This window comes from Bos grunniens, chromosome 24 (genome assembly GCF_055505025.1).
Source record: "Bos grunniens cultivar Pamir isolate PY7600 chromosome 24, Bosgru_T2T1.0, whole genome shotgun sequence".
Classification (NCBI taxonomy): domain Eukaryota; kingdom Metazoa; phylum Chordata; class Mammalia; order Artiodactyla; family Bovidae; genus Bos; species Bos grunniens.
Genome location: NC_141188.1, coordinates 26,922,734 through 26,944,859, shown reverse-complemented (window position 1 = coordinate 26,944,859; position 22,126 = coordinate 26,922,734).

The following is a 22,126-nucleotide window of genomic DNA, read 5'->3' as shown; positions in this document are numbered from 1 at the left end:
TTCCAACAACACAAGAGAAGACTCTACACGTGGACATCACCAGATGGTCAATACCAAAATCAGACTGATTATATTCTTGCAGCCAAAGATGGAGAAGCTCTATACAGTCAGCACAAACAAGACTGGGAATTGTCTGTGGCTCAGATTATGAATGCCTTATTACCAAATTCAGCCTGAAATTGAAGAAAGTAGGGAAAACCACTGGAAAGTGAAGTAGCTCAATCATGTCCGACTCTTTGCGACCCCATGGACTGTAGCCCACCAGGCTCCTCCATCCATGAGATTCTCCAGGCAAGAGTACTGGAGTGGGTTACCATTTCCTTCTCCAAGACCATTCAAGTATGACCTAAATTAAATCCCTTATGATTATACAGTGGAAATGACAAATAGATTCTAGGGATTAGATCTGATAGATAGACTGCCTGATGAACTACAGACAGAGGTTTGTGACATTGTACAGGAGGCAGTGATCAAGACCATCCCCAAGAAAAAGAAGTGCAAAAAGGCAAAATGGTTGTCTGAGGAGGCCTTACAAATGGCTGTGAAAAGAAGAGAAGAGAAAAGCAAAGGAGAAAAGGAAAGACATACCCATTTGAATGCAGAGTTCCAAAGAATAGCAAGAAGAGATAAGAAAGCTTTCTTCAGCTATCAATGCAAAGAAATAGAGGAAAACAACAGAATGGGAAAGACTAGAGATCTCTTCAAGAAAATTAGAGATACCAAGGGAACATTTCATGTAAAGATGGGCTCGATAAAGGACAGAAATGATATGGACCTAACAGAAGAAGAAGATATTAAGAAGAGGTGGCAAGAATACACAGAAGAACTGTACAAAAAAGATCTTCACGACCCAGATAATCACGATGGTGTGATCACTGACCTAGAGCCAGACATCCTAGAATGTGAAGTCAAGTGGGCCTTAGAAAGCATCACTATGAACAAAGCTAGTGGAGGTGACCGAATTCCAGTGGAGCTATTTCAAATCCTGAAAGATGATGCTGTGAAAGTGCTGCACTCAATATGCCAGCACATTTGGAAAACTCCGCAGTGGCCACAGGACTGGAAAAGGTCAGTTTTCATTCCAATCCCAAAGAAAGGCAATGCCAAAGAATGCTCAAACTACCACACAATTGCACTCATCTCACACGCTAGTAAAGTAATGCTCAAAATTCTCCAAGCCAGGCTTCAGCAATACGTGAACCGTGAACTTCCAGATGTTCAAGCTGGTTTTAGAAAAGGCAGAGGAACCAGAGATCAAATTGCCAACATCCACTGGATCATGGAAAAAGCAAGAGAGTTCCAGAAAAACATCTATTTCTGCTTTATTGACTATGCCAAAGCCTTTGTCTATGTGGATCACAATAAACTGTGGAAAATTCTGAAAGTGATGGGAATACCAGACCACCTGACCTGCCTCTTGAGAAATTTGTATGCAGGTCAGGAAGCAACAGTGAGAACTGGATATGGAACCACAGACTGGTTCCAAATAGGAAAAGGAGTACGTCAAGGCTGTATATTGTCACCCTGCTTATTTAACTTCTGTGCAGAGTACACCATGAGAAACGCTGGGCTGGAAGAAGCACAAGCTGGAATCAAGATTGCCGGGAGAAATATCAATAACCTCAGATATGCAGATGACACCACCCTTATGGCAGAAAGTGAAGAGGAACTCAAAAGCCTCTTGATGAAAGTGAAAGTGGAGAGCGAAAAAGTTGGCTTAACAACTCAACATTCAGAAAACGAAGATCATGGCATCTGGTCCCATCACTTCATGGGAAATAGATGGAGAAACAGTGGAAACAGTGGCCGACTTTATTTTTGGGGGCTCCAAAATCACTGCAGATGGTGATTGCAGCCATGAAATTAAAAGACGCTTACTCCTTGGAAGGGAAGTTACGACCAACCTAGATAGCATAGTCAAAAGCAGAGACATTACTTTGCCAACTAAGGTCTGTCTAGTCAAGGTTATAGTTTTTCCAGTGGTCATGTATGGATGTGAGAGTTGGACTGTGAAGAGAGCTGAGAACCAAAGAACTGATGCTTTTGAACTGTGGTGTTGGAGAAGACTGTTGAGAGTCCCTTGGACTGCAAGGAGATCCAACCAGTCCATCCTAAAGAAGATCAGTCCTGGGTGTTCATTGGTAGGACTGATGATGAAGCTGAAACTCCAATACTTTGGCCACCTGATGCGAAGAGCTGACTCATTGGAAAAGACCCTGATGCTGGGAAAGATTGAGGTCAGGAGGAGAAGGGGATGACAGAGGATGAGATGGTTGGATGGCATCACCGACTCGATGGACATGAGTTTGAGTGAACTCTGGGAGTTGGTGATGGACAGGGAGGCCTGGCGTGCTGCGATTCATGGGGTCGCAAAGAGTCGGACACGACTGAGCGACTGAACTGAACTGAACTATCATTTGTAGCTTCTGCCAGTCCCAGCAAATTGCCTTAGAATACTTCTGCTACATCTGTTGGGTTTTCCACTTTCTTTTCTTGTTGTACAGTCTCCAAGTCGTGTCTGACTCTGTAACCCCATGGACTATAGCTTCCCAGGCTCCTGTGTCGTGCACTATCTCCCAGAGTTTGCTCAAACTCATGTCCATTGAGTCAGTGATACCATCCAACCATCTCATCCTCTATCACCCACTTCTCCTCCTGCCGTCAATCTTTCCCAACATCAGAGCAGATAGAACCAAGGAGGGTCTTGGAATGTAAGAACAGAAAAACCAGACCCTTATCATCCTTGCCTCCCCCATATTATAACTATTTATGGATTTCAGGTCCTCCTGAGCAGCATAACCTGTCTCCCCTCCTACCCCAAAGAGAGAAAGTATTTGCCTTACTCTTCCCCCAACCCAGTATACATGCCTCATCCAATCAGCAAATGACCTGCAAGACCCTTATCCCACTGCTTATACTCTGGGTATAAAAGTGGACTAACGACTCCTGTTCAGTGTCACTTCTCCCTTGAGCTGGCCCATTGTTCTAACAGCATCTCCCATAATAAACTTTATTTCCCTCTCTCATTCTGCCTCATGTCTGGAAATTCTTTTCCAACCCACACCCAGACCACAACAGATAGTAGAAGGTATAGATATGGTTTCTAAAGCTGTCCAAATTCCTTGATTCTTGGCTAGCAATTCCAACAATTTCTTTCATTTTTGGGCCATGACACAAGGGTCATGAGCTCTTAGTTCCTCAACCAGGGATTGAACCCACACTCCCTGAATTAGAAGGGCAGGGTCTTAACCACTTATCAAAGCCAAAGTGTTAGTCCCTCAGTCGTGTCCAACTCTTTGTGACTCTATGGACTATAGCCTACCAGTCTCCTCTGTCCGTGGAATTTCCCAGGCAAGAATACTGGAGTGGGTTGCCAGGGAGTGGGTTGCCATTTCCTATTCCAGGGCATCTTTCCAAATCAGGGTTCAAACCCTGGTGTCCTGCACTGCAGGAGGACTTTTTACCAACTGAGGCACCCGGGAAGCCCATTACATGCTGAGGTATAAAATTTTCTCCAGTCTTATCATTACTCTGGAAAGTTCTTAATATTCAAGTAGCCTCAAGGGACAGAATACTGCTATCTCTTGGGAGACAGTTCTTCACGGGGCTCCCGCTTTTCTGCTTGTCTTGTGAGCTAAGCTTTGCTCTGGCCCTTGGTAGCAGACCACCCTTTCCAGGATGTTTGTGTAGTAAACAGTCTTGGAAGATCGGACTGGGGAAAACCTAGCTAATGACACCCTCTGCAATGAAGTGCAGGCAGGTTGGCTTTATAGCACTTTATAAAAAAGTATCTTACAAATGATTAAATAAAATTCGTGTTTTTTGGCAAGAAAAGAAAAATTTAACATAAAATTTTTCTCTGCCCAGATAGGCCTCCTCCCTCCCTTCCAGTGTGTCTGGTACATGTGCATTAAGCAGCCTGCCCACAGTTGCACTCATTTCACACGCTAGTAAAGTAATGCTCAAAATTTTCCAAGCTAGGCTTCAGCAATACGTGAACCGTGAACTTCCAGATGTTCAAGCTGGTTTTAGAAAAGGCAGAGGAACCAGAGATCAAGTTGCCAACATCCGCTGGATCATTGAAAAAGCGAGAGAGTTCCAGAAAAACATCTATTTCTGCTTTATTGACTACGCCAAAGCCTTTGACTGTGTGGATCACAATAAACTGTGGAAAATTCTGAAAGAGATGGGAATACCAGACCACCTGACTTGCCTCTTGAGAAACCTATATGCAGGTCAGGAAGCGACAGTTAGAACTGAACATGGAACAAAAGACTGGTTCCAAATCAGGAAAGGAGTACGTTAAGGCTGTATATTGTCACCCTGCTTATTTAACTTATATGCAGAGTACATCATAAGAAACGGTGGGCTGGAAGAAGCACAAGCTGGAATCAAGATTGCTGGGAGAAATATCAATAACCTCAGATGTGCAGATGACACCACCCTTATGGCAGAAAGTGAAGAGGAACTAAAAAGCCTCTTGATGAAAGTGAAAGAGGAGAGTGAAAAAGTTGGGTTAAAGCTCAACATACAGAAAACGAAGATCATGGCATCCAGTCCCATCACTTCATGAGAAATAGATGTGGAAACAGTGGCTGACTTTATTTTTGGGGGGCTCCAAAATCACTGCAGATGGTGACTGCAGCCATGAAATGAAAAGACTCTTACTCCTTGGAAGGAAAGTTATGACCAACCTAGATAGCATATTCAAAAGAAGAGATATTACTTTGCCAACAAAGGTCTGTCTAGTCAAGGCTATAGTTTTTCCGGTGATCATGTATGGATGTGAGAGTTGGACTATAAAGAAAGCTGAGTGCAGAAGAATTGATGCTTTTGAACTGTGGTGTTGGAGAAGACTCTTGAGAGTCCCTTGGACTGCAAGGAGATCCAACCAGTCCATCCTAAGGGATATCAGTCCTGGGTGTTCATTGGAAGGACTGATGCTACAAGCTGAAACTCCAATATTTTGGCCACCTCATGCAAAGAGTTGACTCATTGGAAAAGACCTTGATGCTGGGAGGGATTGGGGGCAGGAGGAGAAGGGGACAACAGAGGATGAGATGGCTGGATGTCATCACCGACTCAATGGACGTGAGTTTGAGTGAACTCCGGGAGTTGGTGATGGACAGGGAGGCCTGGTGTGCTGCAGTTCATGGGGTTGCAAAGAGTCGGACACGACTGAGTGACTGAACTGAACTGAACTGAACTTAGGAGATAAACGTCCTTCTTAAATCTCATAGGGCCTCACTGGTGGCTTAGTCGGTGAAGAATCCGCCTGCCATGCAGGAGACCCAGGTATGATTCCTGTGTTGGGAAGATCTCCTGGAGCAGGAAATGGCAACCCACTCCCGTACTCTTGCCTGGAAAATCCCATGGATGGAGAAGCCTGGTAGACTTCTGTGGGGTCACAAAGATTCGGACACGACTTCACTTTCACTTTACTGTGGCAGCTAAAGATGTGGGGCTCTATTACATGAAAGGAGGAGAGAATGGGCATCATGAGACAATCAGCGATCAATCTGCACCCATAGCTTGTATAACACAATACAGTAGGCAGTGCCCTGTGAGCTACGGGAGCGACTTCAGGCTTCGGGGGGCTTCAGGGAAGAGAGCTAGCTGGAATCCTGAAGGACAGCTAGGCTTGTCCTGAAGGCAAGTGTGGGAGGGGACATTCCAGGCAGAGGGGCAGTTCATATAAAGACTCAGATGTGAGAGAAAGCACAAAGCGCTGGAGAAGCCCATGGTCTTGTTGAAAGCTGAGCTCAGAGTGCAGGGTTGAGGCGGGTGGGAGATGAGTCTAAAATAAAATTCAGAATGAAGAGCTTGCTGGGAGTTTAGAATTTCTTTGGGGGAAAAAAAAGAGCCAACGGGGAAATGGCTGAACAGCTTTGCATTTTACTCTTATTTTTATTTCCCCACAGGTTAAGATTAATTGATTTTTGCTTCTTACCGACTTCTGAGAGTCTATGATAATTGAGCTTTAGATCACAACAACTTTGATCAGGACTTGGCAAAATTCTGATCGATGACAGAACTTTCTTTGGATAATTTTTCTGTTAGTTTCTTCTGGTTAAAATATATATATATTTTTAAATTGGAGTATAATTACAATGTTGTGTTAGTTTCTGCGTACAACACAGTGAATCAGCTACATGTATACACATGTCTCCTCCCTCTGGAGTCTCCCTCCCCTCCCCTACCCCATGTAGGTCAACAGAGAGCACCAAGCTGAGCTCCCTGTGCTACACAGCTTCCCACTATTTTACACACTGTAGTGTATATATGTCAATGCTTAGATGGAAACTCTGACTGTAGTGTGGCAACTGGATTGGAGGGGAGGTCGCACAAGGGTTAGACCCATGAGATCATTTTTGTGGTAAACCAGACTAGCCATCAGAGCAGTCTGAAGTTCTGGAAGTATCAGGGCAAAAGGAGAAAGAAGACAAATTCACGTGGAGGAGACAGTGTCAAGAGGATGCAGCAGTTCATTGGATGTAGAGAATGAGGGAGAGGATGAGGTCGGGAACAAGTCTGTGTGTCACGGCTTGGGTGTGGCTGATGGTAATGCCATCTCTTGAGACAAGGAAATTGATAGGGGCATCAGGTTGGGGAGGGTAGGGGAGCTTGGAACATGCTGAGGTCAAATGTCTGGGACTAAGGCTCAGAGAGAAATTTTGGCTAACGATACAAATCTGAGATTGATCAACATGTTCAAATGGTGGATCTAAGTTTACATTTTTAAGTTTTTTTTTTAAGTGGACCATTTTTAAAGTCTTTTTTGAATTTGTTACAGTATGGTTTCTGTTTCTGTTTTGGCATGTGGAATCTTAGCTTCCCAACCAGGGACTGAAGCCACACCCCCTACCTTGAAGGCGAAGTCTAAACCACTGGACCACCAGGAAAGTCCCTAGGCTTAAATTTTAAATGAATTATAACTGACAAATAAAGGTATATGTTTGTGAAAAGTACCCAATTCCAATTTCTGTCAGTTCAGTTAGTTCAGTCGCTCAGTCATGTCCGACTCTTTGCGATCCCATGAATCACAGCACACCAGGCCTCCCTGTCCATCACCAACTCCCGGAGTTCACTCAGACTCACATCCATCAAGTCAGTGATGCCATCCAGCCATCTCATCCTCTGTCATCCCCTTCTCCTCCTGCCCCCAATCCCTCCCAGCATCAGGGTCTTTTCCAATGAGTCAACTCTTCGCATGAGATGGCCAAAGTATTGGAGTTTCAGCTTCAGCATCAGTCCTTCCAATGAACACCCAGGACTGATCTCTTTTAGGATGGCCTGGTTGGACCTCCTTGCAGTCCAAGGGACTCTCAAGAGCCTTCTCCAACACCACAGTTTAAAAGCATCAATTCTTCGGCACTCAGCTCTCTTTACAGTCAAACTCTCACATCCATACATGACCACTGGAAAAACCATAGCCTTGACTAGACGGACCTTTGTTGGCAAAGTAATATCTCTGTTTTTGAATACGCTATCTAGGTTGGTCATAACTTTCCTTTCAAGGAGTAAGCATCTTTTAATTTCATGGCTACAATCACCATCTGCAGTGATTTTGGAGCCCCCCAAAATAAAGTCTGACACTGTATGGTAGACCTAAATTTACATTTTAAAATAATTGTAAATAGGCAGATGAGTATTTGTGTAAAGCTGCCCCTTCCAAGTTCCTATATACAAAAATAAAGGAATTATTACGTTACATTAATTAGATTAATTATGGCATTAGCAATAATCATTTATTTCATAAATCACATCTGATTTGCAGTTACCCATTTTCTGATTGATTCAATACGAAACATGCAGCATAAAAAATTTAAGTGCTAGGCAGATAGTCCCAATTTTTAATATATTAAACTTAACAAGTTTGGATCTCCCCAAACTGCAATTCATTTTAGATTAACAGACATGCCCTAAATTTTAATTAACTGTCCTTGAGCCTATGATTCTGGTTTTCATAATAAAAGAATAACTTTCTAAAGAATAGCATTTATTATATCAGAATATTCTAAAAATTCATTTTACCTCATTTCTCTGGAATTTTTTTCTATTATAAAGCTATTTCTCTGTTGCCCTTTTTATTAATTCATCTAGTCCATGAGCACTGTTAATTTTTAAATGCTTAATTTGGCACCCTAGAAATTCAGGAGGAAGGTCACTTTCCCTATGATTCCCTGAGCTTATTAACCCCCAGTCTCAGAGAAGTATGGAAATAGGAATTAGGAGCAGAATCAAACGCCCCTTTTAGTGGAAACTTCACTCTGTGCCCCATGCAGCTCACTCTTTAACAAACAATTAGGGACTTCCTTGGGGATGCAGTGGGTAAGAATTCGCCAATTCGGGGGACACAGGTTTGATCCCTGATCCAGGAAAATCCCAATGCCTCAGAGCAACCAAGCCCATGCTCCACAACTTCTGAGCCATTGCTCCAGAGCCCGGGAGCCGCAACTACTGAAGCCCAAGCGCCTAGAGCCCACACTCAGCAACAAGAGAAGCCACCGCAATAAGCCTGAGCACCACAACCAGAGTAGCCCCCACTCGCCGCAACTAGAGAAAGCCCGAGTACAGCAACGAAGATCCAGCACAGCCAAAATAAATAATTAAAAAACAAACAATTCGGGCTAACTGTTGGTGGTTGAAGAAAGGAAAATGAGCTTAAAAAGGAGACACAAAAGCAGCACCAGATATATCTGAGGAAAACCGCAAGTGTGTTCTGTCATAAAAAGTCAAGGTGACAGTCTCCTGTTTGAGTCTGAACCTGAAGAAAAGCAGTAAAGGCAGGGCCGAGCAAGAAATTACACTGACAAGCCATTTCTGTGAGAAAAAAATCTTGCCGTGAGGCGGAGTGGAGGCAAAATATCCAGCAGCAGTTTCTACAGCTATTAATCTTGGTTGGCTAAAAAGTAGCAAAGGTTAAATTATAGATGTATATGTATCTAAAAAACCTTCAATCATAAGACAAATTACTGGGATACAACATTATCAACTACATACAACCCTCTCTTCAAGGACCTCTTGCAAATAGGAACAATAAATCAAGGAACTCATTTCTTTTAAAGATGGGTTTAGAAACTGTACAAGAATATGGTATTATAAATGTATATTTGGGCTTCGCTGGTGGCTCAGTAGGTAAGGAATCTGCCTGCAATGCAGAGACCCGGGTTCGATCCCTGGGTCTGGAAGATTCTCTGGAGAAGGAAATGCCCGCTCCAGTATTCTTGCCTGGGAAATCCCATGGACCGGCTACAGTCCACGGGGTCACAAAAGAGTCAGACATGGCTGCATGACTGAGTGACTAAACCACCACCACCATATATGTATATATATGTATATACATATATGTATGTATGTGTGTATATATGTATATACATATATGTATGTATGTGTGTATATATGTATATACATATATGTATGTGTGTGTATATATGTATATACATATGTATGTGTGTATATATGTATATACATATATGTATGTATGTGTGTATATATGTATATACATATATGTATGTGTGTATATATGTATATACATATATGTATGTGTGTGTATGTATGTATGTATGTGTGTATATATGTATATACATATATGTATGTATGTGTATATATATGGGCTTCCCTGGTGGCCCAGCTGGTAAAGAATCTGCCTGCAATGTGGGAGACATGGGTACGATCCCTGGGTTGGGAAGATCCCCTGGAGAAGGGAACGGCTACATACTCCAGTATTCTGGCCTGGAGAAGTCCATGGACTATAGAGTCAGTTGCAAAGTCAGACATGACTGAGTGACTTTCACAACAACAATATATAAATATATACATACACACATATATGTAATACTACAAGGAAAAAGGAAGAACGAGAGAAATTATCAGAGTAATGTTGACACAGAGCAGGCAGAATATGTAACCAAAGATACACCCATCAGATAAAAAAACAAACACTTAATGAACCAAACCCCTCTACACAAAAAGAGCACAAGATACAGAATCTCAAGGACAAGATGTTGAGAATGAGATTTAAATAGCTACCAAGACCAAAGTGCCCAGAGGACGTCAATGCCAGATTCCCACTGCCTCAGGGAGAGAGGACAAATTCTGGGAGATTTGGAGGCAGCCAGGCATATCAAGACAGAAGGGGAGAAGCGTACATTAGAAAAAGGGAGAAGTTTGCCACACTCCCCCCTGCCCAATTTAAGGCTTCCCAGCAGAAAACTAGAGCTTTAACATTATGACATTCAGAAGGCTGGCTGTTGAAGTGTTTTGAAATTTTAATGATGGAATTCAGGCTGTTAAGATTTAGAGTGACAGGAGGATGTTGAAAGAGTTACTGACATTTCAGTCAATATGCCTGGGTGGGTTGGGGGTGTGTATTTGGGGTGGGTGGGGGGTGGAGAAGACTAGAAGTCTTTCTGTTTCACTCCTACAGAGTCCTGCTCTTTCCAAGCTGCACAAGACAGACGATTGCAGGCCTGGAGGCGGTCCAAATGGGAGACAGTGAGGTCTGGAAGCCAGATGATAAGATGGAAACTGGGGGAAGTAGGTCAGTGGGAACTGATGCCCAAGGATAAGGGTCATTGAAGGACTTCGACTTGGAAGACTGGTTTCCATTTGCTATTGGGCTGGCTTCAAGATCAAAGTCTTCCAATGCCACAAAACTTCAAGTTCCTGTTACACAGAATTTGGGTCACTGGTTCTTTAGAGAATGAAACTGAGCATTATGTGAGGAAACATGTTTTGCCCCATGAGTGATGTAAAATAATTCGTGAGAATCTCTGTGGGAACTCGCCAGTTCTTTGTCATCAAGGGGAATGGATCCAAAAACATCATTTAGAGACAAAGAAAAACTAGACTATTATGAGTCTAGTTAATGTGAAAACTGTAGTAATTACCAGCAAAAACTGGTAAATATTGATGCTATGCATTCTTTCATGAGATAATTCTACATTCTATCATGACATTCATAACAACAAATTCTTAAGGAAACCTAAAAAGTTAACATTTTTGTTGTTAAATGTATAAATTCATGATTCCCTATTCAGAACTGCTTAATTAAAAGCTGGAAATTAGCTTTTAAGCTATTTGTTTGTAGTTATTTCAATTTTGAAAAGAAAGATATTTGCCTAGTTTGAAATATAGAGTGAAAAACAAGTTTCCTTTCCACTCTGTCCCACTGTTATCAACTTTCCAGTCCAGAGGCAATCACCATGATTGGGTTCTTCTGTAACCTTCCAGAAACATAGTCTAAAAATCATGCATTTTTCAAAATCCGTATTTAAATAACAGCCACAATCATCAACTTTTGTGGGCTTGGAGGTTGTAATCTATTCACATTTTAGAAAGCATGTTTGTAAGCTAATTTTCTTAATAGGCAGTAATACTTGCAATGCTTTTGCTTGCTTGCTCAGTTGCTCAGTCACGTCCAACTCTTTGTGACCCCGTGGACTGTAGCCCACCAGGCTCCTCTGTCCATGGGATTTTTCAGGCGAGAATACTGGAGTGGGTTGCCATTTTCCTCTTCCAGGGGGTCTTTCCAACCCAGGGATCAAACCCACATCTCCTGTCTCTCCTGCATTGCAGGCAGATTCTTTCTCTGCTGAGCCATCAGGGAAAGCCTATTAAGTCACATGCTAATTCATATATTACAACAAGGTTTACAACCTGTAGTGAAAATAAAGTGATTTTCCTTCTAAGAAAAAAGATACAAAGTGAGTCCTCACATATCAAGAAAGGACAGGATTTACATAGCATAACAATTACAGTATGAACAGTAGATACCCACCATATTAAAAAATTTTTTTAAGTAATATCTATTAGAGAAATGCTAATTAAGACAACTAAGAGGGGAATTCCCTGGTAGTCCAGTGGTTAAGACTCCACACTTCCATTGCAAGGGGCATGGGTTCAAGCCCCGGTCAGGGAACTAAGATACCACAAGCTATGTGGTGTGGCCAAAAAGAAAAAGAAAAAAAAGAAAGAAAGAAACACTAAGAATTAATGTACCTATTATAATAGCTAAAATGTTTTGAAAATAAATACTAATTGCTGGCAAGAATGCAGAGAAACAAAAGTTCTCATTTATTGCTGGTGAGAATGCAACAGGTAGAGTCACCTTAGAAAAAATTTGGGAATTTCTCATCCAGTTAAACATACACTACCTGCGTATATGTGACACAGTAATTCCACTCCTAAGAACTGACCAGAAAAAAAGAAAAAATCAAAACTACGTTCATACAAAAACATGAATGTGCATGTTAATAGCAAGCTTACTTATGATCTCCAAAAACTAGTATTACCTCAAATATCCTGCAGCTGGTGAATGGATAAGCAAACTCGGTACATCCATTGAATGGAATACTCCTCAGCGATAAAAAGGGATATAAGCTACTGATACAGGCAACAATCTGTATGAACCTCTAATGTAGTATGCTAAATGAAAGAAGCCAGAGACAAGAATCTCTACTGTGTAATTCTACTTACATGACATTCTGAAAAAGGAGCGATTATGGACCTGAACACAGGTCGGTGGCTGCCAGGGATGACAGCTGGGGTAGTGGCTGGCTACTGTCATGAGTTGAATAGTGTCCCCACCCCAAGCCAATTCATATAAAGCCCTAATCCCCCAGTATCTCAAAATGTGATCTTATTGGAAATGGGGTCATTGCAGATGTAATAAGCCAAGATGAAGTCATACTGGAGTAGGGTGGGCCCTTCCTTCAAAATGACTGGTGTGTTTATAAAAAAAAAAGAGAGAGAAATTGGGACACAGCCATCCACACGGAGAGAACCCCAGGAGAAGACAAAGGCAGAGATAGGATGGTGATTGCACACACCGAAGACTGCCAGCAAATCAACCAAAGGGAGGGGAGAGGGGCCTAACAGGGCTCACAGCTCTCGGAATCAGCTCTACCAACTTTGATCATGGACTCTGGCCTCCAGAACCAATGTGAAATTAATTTCTGTTGTGCGATTCAGCCAGTTTGCGGTCTTTATTACAGCAGCCCTAGGAAACAACAGGGGCAGCATGAGGGGATATGGGGGGGTGATGAGCTCTTCTGTAAGTGACTCATGATGGCAGTCAAATGATTATACGTATTTGTCAAAACTCAAAAGCATACACCAAAAGGAATGCATTTACAGTATGTAAATAAAGTGAGCAAAAAATGTGAGGGTTGTGACTTGAAAACTGTAAACAAAAGATTTCATTGCTTGGTTTAGTAAATTCACATAGCAAAATATTTTCCTATAACTTTCAAAGATGAAATTCTGATTCTTCACAAATGTACTACTCACACAGTTGTTGTCTGAAGAGTGCCACATTTAAGGTAAAAAAATTAATGTATTTTTTAAAAAATTTATGTATCTATTTGGCTGGTTCCAAATTGAGAAAGGAGTACATCAAGGCTGTATATTGTCACCCTGCTTATTTAACTTCTATGCAGAGTACATCACGGGAAATGCCAGGCTGGATGAAGCAAAAGCTGGAATCAAGATTGCCCAAAGAAATATCAATAACTTCAGATATGCAGATGACACCACTCTTATGGCAGAAAGGGAAGAGGGACTAAAGAGCCTCTTGATGAAAGTGAATGAGGAGAGTGAAAATGCTGGATTAAAACTCAACATTCAAAAAATAAAGATCATGGCATCTGGTCCCATCTCCTCCCGGCAAATAGATGGGGAAACAATGGAAACAGTGAGAGACTTAATTTTCATGGGCTCCAAAATCACTTGCAGATGGTGACTGTAGCCATGAAATTAAAAGATGCTTGCTTCTTGGAAGAAAAGCTATGACCAACCTACACAGCATATTAAAAAGTAGAGACATTACCTTGCCATCTGTCTAGTTAAAGCTGTGGTTTTTCCAGTGGTCATGTATGGATGTGAGGGTTGGACCATAAAGAAAGCTGAGTGCCGAAGAATTGATGCTTTTGAACTGTGGTGTTGGAGAAGACTCTTGAGAGTCCCTTGGACTGCAAGGAGATCCAACCAGTCCATTCTAAAGGAGATCAGTCCTGGGTGTTCTTTGGAACCACTGATGCTAAAGCTGAAACTCCAATACTTTGGCCACCTGATGCAAAGAACTGACTCATTGGAAAAGAGCCTGGGAAAGATTGAAGGCAGGAGGAGAAGGGGACAATAGACGATGAGATGGTTGGATGGCATCACCAACTCGATGGACGTGAGTTTGAGCAAGCTCTGGGAGTTCGTGATGGACAGGAAAGCCTGGCATGCTACAGTCCATGGGGTCGCAGAGTCGGACAGGACTGAGCGACTGACCTGACATCTATGTGGCTGCACCAGGTCTTAGCTGCTGTCTGTGGGATCCAGTTCCCCCACCGGGGACTGAACCCTGCCTGGGGCCCTGCATCGGGAGCATGGAGTCTTAGCCACTTAACCACCAGGGAAGTCCCCCAAAGTTAATATCTTTTAATTCAGTATTAGCTATTACTGCAGCCAATGCCTAGGATGGGGTTTCTAGCGCCTAAAACAGGGCCAAGGCAAAACTACATTCATATCTGTTGAATGAATGATCCATTAGAACTCTATGCTTGAAGTCACTTTTAGTGAAAATGTTAGCAAAACAGGCAAATACAGAAAACGCAATGTTTCCACTTCCCTACAACTCTTAAATTTTGTCATGGAGAAAAGACTAGTTATTGTTTTCTTCCATTTTCTTAACAGGAAAATGAATTCATATGAATCCAAGTATGTGAATTCAGTTTTAAAAGCTCATTTTTATCAAACTAAGTGCCAGAATTATGAATATTTCTCATCTATAAAGCATTGTAAAGGGCTTCCCTGGTGGCTCAGTGGTAAAGAATCTGCCTGTCAGTGTAAGAGACATGAGTTTGATCCATGATCTGGGAAGATCCCACGTGCCATGGAGCAACTAAGCCTGTGCACCACAACTATCGAGGTTGTGTTCTAGAGCCTGGGAGCCACAGCTACCGAGCCCACGTAATACAACTACTGCAGCCCGTGCACCAGAGACCGTGCTCTGCAACGAGAAGCTATTGCAAGGAGGAGCCTGCACACCACAGCTAGAGAGTAGCCCTCGCTTGCCACAACTAGAGAAAAGCCCCCAGCACAGCCAAAAATAAACAAACATTTTTTTAAAAGGCATTATACATACGTTAAATAAAGCCGTTGAAGAACTGTTGCCCACTGGCACTGCTAATCACACAATGCATTCTACTTGTCACAGACAAAAGGTAATTTAACCAAGTCTTCGGTTCAATTCAACAAGAATTTCTAGCATATGTCCTGCACTGTTCTTAGTACTAAGGAAAGGATGATATGAAGGGAGCAAATCTTTTTGCTTCCTTCATGAGGCTCAAGTCGATGAGCATGAGGCCCAAGCCTATGATCAAAATAAAGCTTATAATCATGAACAAAATTGGAAACTTAAAATAGTGCAGTGGCTGCTATAGATAGAATTGATTGTGGGTTTATGGTTCATAGTCATTTGAAATGGCATCTATTAGAGGAACTTACAATGGGTATTCTCAAATGGGATTTAAGTAAATCATATTTAAAAATAACAGATCATTGAGTGTTCACTACCAGTCAGTGAACTAAGACATTTATGAAATTTTGTGATTTGATCACCACAATGACCCAGTGAGAGGGGAACTATTGTTGTCACACTGTATGAATGAGAAGACTAATGTGGGTGGTTAAGTTACTTTTACTTTCCCAAGATCTCATGTTTGAAGGAGCAATGCCTTGGTTTCCAATCCATGTAGACTTAGGAGTCATCTGTACTAGCTCTTCCAAGGTAGTCTTGTGTGCAGAGATTATGGTTCATTATCCACAAGTAAACTCATATGCCCCAAATCATAGTCCCTTCCACTCCTGCTTAGAAAATATTACAGTTAGTTCAGTTCTGCAGCACGCCAGGCCTCCCTGTCCATCACCAACTCCTGGAGTTCACTCAGACTCACGTCCATCGAGTCAGTGATGCCATCCAACTTCCCTTTAAATATCTAAAATATTTAAGTATTATACTTGATATCTCAATTTTGGTGTTGATTTTCAAATCAATGTTTTAGTTTATAATACTGTAACTTCTATTTCAAAATTTGAAAGATTATGCATGCCAACTTCTTCTTAGCCCCAGATTATGACTTTTGGGTAATTGTGAGATACTTTTAAAAAGTATCTGCCCAGGGATTTCCCTGGCGGTCCAGTGACTAAGACTCCGAGCTCCCCATGCAGGAGGCCCAAGGTTCAATTCCTGGTCAGGGAACTAGATCCCACATGCAGCAACTAAAGATCCTGCATACCTCAACCTAAGACCTGCCACAATCAAATAAATACTTTTAAAAATAAAAATAAAATAAAAAACTGCCTAAATGATTGAATCAAGCTGGTAAGTTTTCTTGTTCTCCACATCGCCTGGGAGTTCCTCTGGTTTAAGTCATCTTGCCCTGTAATGTCATATCCTGCTGGGAGGAATTTTCCAGTAGCTCACCAATGCATGATTTGACTTAGCCAGCATGCACTGGATACCAACCAAGCTCTAAGAACTTTAAAAACTCATTATCTCACTTAAATATATTGTAAAATCCTGTGTTATAAGGAAACAAAGACATTAAGAGGTTTGTCTACAGCTAATAAACAGGGATGGAATTAGTCTCACCCACGTATTTTATCAGAGGTTTCATTAACAAAGTTCCATTTTAGCCATTTTAGATTGTGCAATGACAAATTAAATGACTTTTGATCAATAAAACTATAGTGTCTTAAAATATTGTTTTAAGAAAACCCATCTATCTTGATTTTCTGAAATAGACTACTAAAGTCAGCAACAGCTTTAATTAGGAAGTATTTTCCGAATTAATATCGTAATTTTAGGTTGGTGAATTATCATTGTCTAATTATCTACATAGAAGGAAAAAATGTTTGATGTGATACCCAGCTCTACCAAGTGCTATCTCATAAAATGCTAATTCCAACATTTTAAAGGCAAGTAGTAAGGATGGCACTGAGGCAAAATTGCGCACCTGCTGCCCTCTGGTGGATAGTTGGTTTCAGGACCCACTTGCTATGTTTTAACAGGAAACGTGCCCTAGGAAAAGGACTTTCCTGGTGGCTCAGCAGTAAAGAACCTGCCTGCAATGCAGAAATGGCAGGAGACTCGGGTTCAATCCCTGGGTCCATCTGGAAGATCCCCTGGGGGATAGCATAGCAACACGCTCCGGTACTCTTGCCTGGGGAATCCCATGGACAGAGGAACGTGGCTCCCTGAGGTAGGCCTTGGAGAAGGAAATGACAACCCACTCCAGTATTCTTGCCTGGAAAATCCCATGGACAGAGGAACCTGGTGGGTTACAGTCCATGGGGTTCCAAGAGCTGGGCACGACTGAGCGACTAAACAACAAGGTAGTCCTCTCTCCTTTCTCCTCTAGCTTTGTCCAATCCCCAAGATACGCCGAGAGTATCCCTCAGTGTCAAAGCTAAAATAACTTTATTTACAGAAATAGGTGTGTATGTACAAAAATAGTCACATTCATTTACGTTTTGTGTTTGACTGCTTTTGCACTACAATGGAAAGAACTGAGTAGTTGCAACAGACTGTATGACCCACAAAACCTAAACTACTATCTGCCACTTTGCAGAAAAAGTTTGCCAATCCCTAGTCTATGAGCATATCATTAGTTCTGAAAAACGCTTTGGTTTAGTAAGGCCTGGTCCCTATGAATATGTGTGGGAAACTCCCCATAAATACACATTAGCAATAAAGATAACTTTTTAATTTAATTCCGTATTTCCCTACTTTTTCACCTAATACCTATTAACACCCTATTCAGTGGAAGACAATTTGGGAAATTCAAGTTTATAATATTGTGCTTAAATTTAAGACTTAAATCTTATTACTCTTATCAACCTAAAAGGAAATTCTGTCTTGAACACTGTGCCTTGGGAATCAAATGTTATATTGAGTATAATTTACTTAAAAATATTTTACCAAAGACAGTGTGACAAATATGTATGTTAAATGGTTTTACTTACCTACGAGTAGATAAAAAACACTTCAAGTATCTAACTCGGGGATGGTTATTTAGCCTTTGAAAAATTGGTCAGTACACAAATCCAGAAGCAGCTACCAAAAGCCTTTCAAATGCCAGAGCTAATGTCAGCTCTCCCAGCAGACATCAGCACTGGAAACCAACATAAAGGAGATGTAAGTGGAGTTCAAGCTATGTGTCTTGGCTAAAAACATCGTAAAGCTCCTCCACCCCAGGGTTTAGGAATCTAGCTGTGCCAGTAACCTATTCTCATTACAGTGGCATTCTTGGCCCATTCAGTTCTTGTTCCAGGCACTAAGTCATCAGTTGATTCTACCACCTGTTTCCATCCAATCTGAAGGTTAGCTGAATCTTGTCACCCATCATCACATCTGAATTGAGCGTTTCTGCCAGTTGGAAGACTGGGTTCCAGTCCCATCTTAAGTGTGTGGTTTCACACCTACTCACTACATCTCCCTCTCACACTCAAATTTGCTTTTTTCTGCAGATCATGGCTCTTAACTTCCAAGAAGGAAATACATGTCCCCAGAGGTAACTTTCCTCTCCACCCTGCCACACACCTGCACCTAGAATTCAGGCAGGTGTGGCGGGGTAGACGAGATGCCCGCACGAGATGGTGGCATGGATCAGCAGCTTTGCTCTCAGGAGGCTTGGTCTTTCTGAACTTGGAAAATGTGGTTATTGATCTCTCCTCACTTCTGTACAGCTCCTCCAGAGGGCTGCTGGAAAACAGACTGGGACAGACTGCTGTCTGGTGGCAGCAGGATTGGGTCCACTTGCCCCAGTACAGCCACGCTGGCTCACCCATAGCCCTTCTCCTTCAAGGATGAAAGCTCCCTTCTAAACACCCTCCTCCTCTTCCTCTGCGCTTTGCGTTAAAATTCCCTATTGTTTGCCTCTTGCAGCCAAATGCCTCTTCTCTAGTTCAAAAAGTTATAAATTTATTTTTTTAATTGGTCTTTGGCTGTGCTTGATCGTTGCTGTGAGCAGGGGCTACTCTCCAGTTGTGACGCCTGGGCTTCTCCTGTCGTGGAGCATGGATTCTAGGGGGAGTGGGCTCAGTAGTTACGGCTCATGGGCTTAGTTGCCCCATGGCATGCGCAATGTTCCTGGATCAGGGATCACACCCATGTCCCCTGGCTTGGCAGGCAAATTCCTTACCACTGGACCACCAGGGAAGTCTCAAAAAGTTATTTTGAGAGCCAACTTTCTAAGCAAGATTGCTAAGTCTTACAAAGATTTCAGATGGTTTTATACACTACCTCCTGGTAGAATGTTCAGGTAACTAATGAACTATCCATTCACATGTGAAAAGAACACTTGCTTTTTGCCTTTCACAAACATCCAATTATCAGATGTATCCTTTCCTGCCATCAAGTACAGAGTAATTAATTCAAGTAGGTAAGGAACTGAGGAGAACTGCTAACAAGTTTTAGAAAAGTTTATGTCAATCAGATTAAAAATCAAAACAAAAACATGGGGAGGAAGGCAAGGACAGATGGCACAGGACACTCAAATTTTATCCTGAGCTGAGAAACACCAAATAGGATTGACCCTAAGCAAAATCATGAAATAGATCAAGCTTTCTTTCTTTCAGCATCCTATCCCTTCCTCCTCCTCTCCCAAATTTCTGCTCCTCCCACCAGCTCGCCACACATCCTCCCTTCTAGACGTGGTTCTGTGTCCAGTCTCACTGCCCTCTTATAGGATGGCTGAGAAATCTTACGTTTTAAAGACTGATGGCAGGGGGGTGGTTTCGGGGTCAGTTCAGTTCAGTCGCTCAGTTGTGTCTGACTCTTTGCGACCCCATGAATTGCAGCACGCCAGGGCTCCCTGTCCATCACCAACTCCCGGAGTTCACTCAGACTCACATCCATCGAGTCAGTGATGCCATCCAGCCATCTCATCCTCTGTCGTCCCCTTCTCCTCCTGCCCCCAATCCCTCCCAGCATCAGAGTCTTTTCCAATGAATCAACTCTTCGCATGACTCAACACAATATTGTAAGGCAACTACCCTTCAATTAAAAAGTAAAATGCAAAATATTCAAAAAATGCAAATGCCTGTAGGTACCCCGAGAAGACTCTTGAGAGTCCCTGGCAAGCACTGGAGTTTCAGCTTCAGCATCATTCCTTCCAAAGAACACCCAGGACTGATCTCCTTTAGAATGGACTGGTTGGATCTCCTTGCAGTCCAAGGGACTCTCAAGAGTCTTCTCGGGGTACCTACAGGCATTTGCGTTTTTTTAATATTTTGCATTTTACTTAATTGAAGGGTAATTGCCTTACAATATTGTGCTGATTTTTGCCATACATCAACACGGATCAGAAATAGGTCCCCTTCTTCTTGAACCTCCCTCCCTATCCTATCCCAGCCCTCTAGGTTGTTTTAATGGAGTCTTCTGGAACTCAGGCCAAAGGGTCCAAATCTTTAATGGAACAATTTCACTTGATTTGAGCTGCACAAGCCTCAAAATACTCAACACTCTAATTCCTATCAGGAGGCACTTCCTTAGCCATGTGATGGACAGACCCTGTTTCCCCTCTGCTCCTACAATGCCCCACTGCAAAGCTTCAAGTGCCTTGCCTGTCACAAGAGCTCCGGTCTACCAGATGCCTCGTACTTTTAACAGTCAGGATGACTTTCTCTTTGTTGAGTGATTTTGGCTCACTCTTAAGCCCAGTTCTCTTATCTCCCTTCCACAGCGTCCTTCCAGATTCCTGTCTTCCCCACATCCATCCATTCTATAAAGACTTGCCATAGATTTCTCAAAATAGGCAGATTATGTGCAGATAGTCTGAAGTTAGTATTCTGTCTAGTTCTGCTAAAACACAAGGTACGCATGGTTTCAATTGCTCTTATTGATTTGTATACTTCATTTGGAGAATGAGTGCAAAGATTTAGATTTAGGTAGACACCATAGGGTTTCCTAGGTGGCTCGGTGGTTAAAATTCTGCCTGCCAATGCAGGAGTCACAAGAGACGCAGGTTTGATGGCTGGGTCGGGAAGATCCCCTGGAGGAGGAAATAGCAACCCACTTCAGTATTCTTGCCTGGAAAATCCCATGGACAGAGGCACCTGGTGGGATACAGTCCATGGGGTTGCAGAGAGTCAGACATGATGGAGCATATGTGCATGCAGGTACATACATACGTATGTACACCCACACACACACACCATTATCCTCAGTCACCAGGAAGGAAGTAAACACACACACACACACACACACACACACACACACACACACACACACACACCATTATCCTCAGTCACCAGGAAGGAATTAAACTCTCTGGTTTTGTCTGAAAATATCTTTGTTTCACTTCCCGTGACAGGTAGTCTCGTCGTTTAGAATTCAGGCTTAGGATCTTCAAAGGACTGAAAGGAACTATCTTCTGGCTTTCACTATTTTTGTTCAGAAATCTGCTATCAGTTGAATTACTGCTACCATTTGCTCATGGTAGCAAATGGTAAGTTTTGTCTTCTGTACTCAGGACAGGTTCTCCTCGTCTTTAAATTCCAGAAGTTTCACTACAATGCATCTGGATACAGGTTCCTTTTTATTTATGTTGTCTGGGATTTACTGAACTACTTGAAGCCGTAACTTGTCCATCTCGGAAAATTCTCAAATCCTATACTGCTTCTGCCCTATCCTCTCCCCTTTCTCAGACTCCAAATAAATATATAAGACTTTCTTACAGAATCCAGTAGGTTTCTTATCTTCTGGGGGCCTACTTTCCATCCTTTTTCTCTCCTTCCTTCAGTTTCAAATAGTCCTCCTGACCTATACTTCTTGTCTTAAAGTAAGTCAACTGTAGGCTCCACTTCTCAGGTGCTTCTTCCTACGTGGTCAAACCTCCCAAGGCAAAGTAGGCCCAAGTCTCATCTCTCTAGACTTCTCCTGGATTCCGGTCTTCTAATAACAAACCATATTGACAACGCTTTGTTTTTAGCAGTAAAACATTTTCTTTGATTTCGTTCTGACGTTTTGCTTTTCTTCAGCAGGAGAGCTACATTAGCTAGTCCTCCATAACCAGCATCAGAGTCTGCACTGTGGTTATTGACACAACAGTGTTAATTAGCATTGATCTTC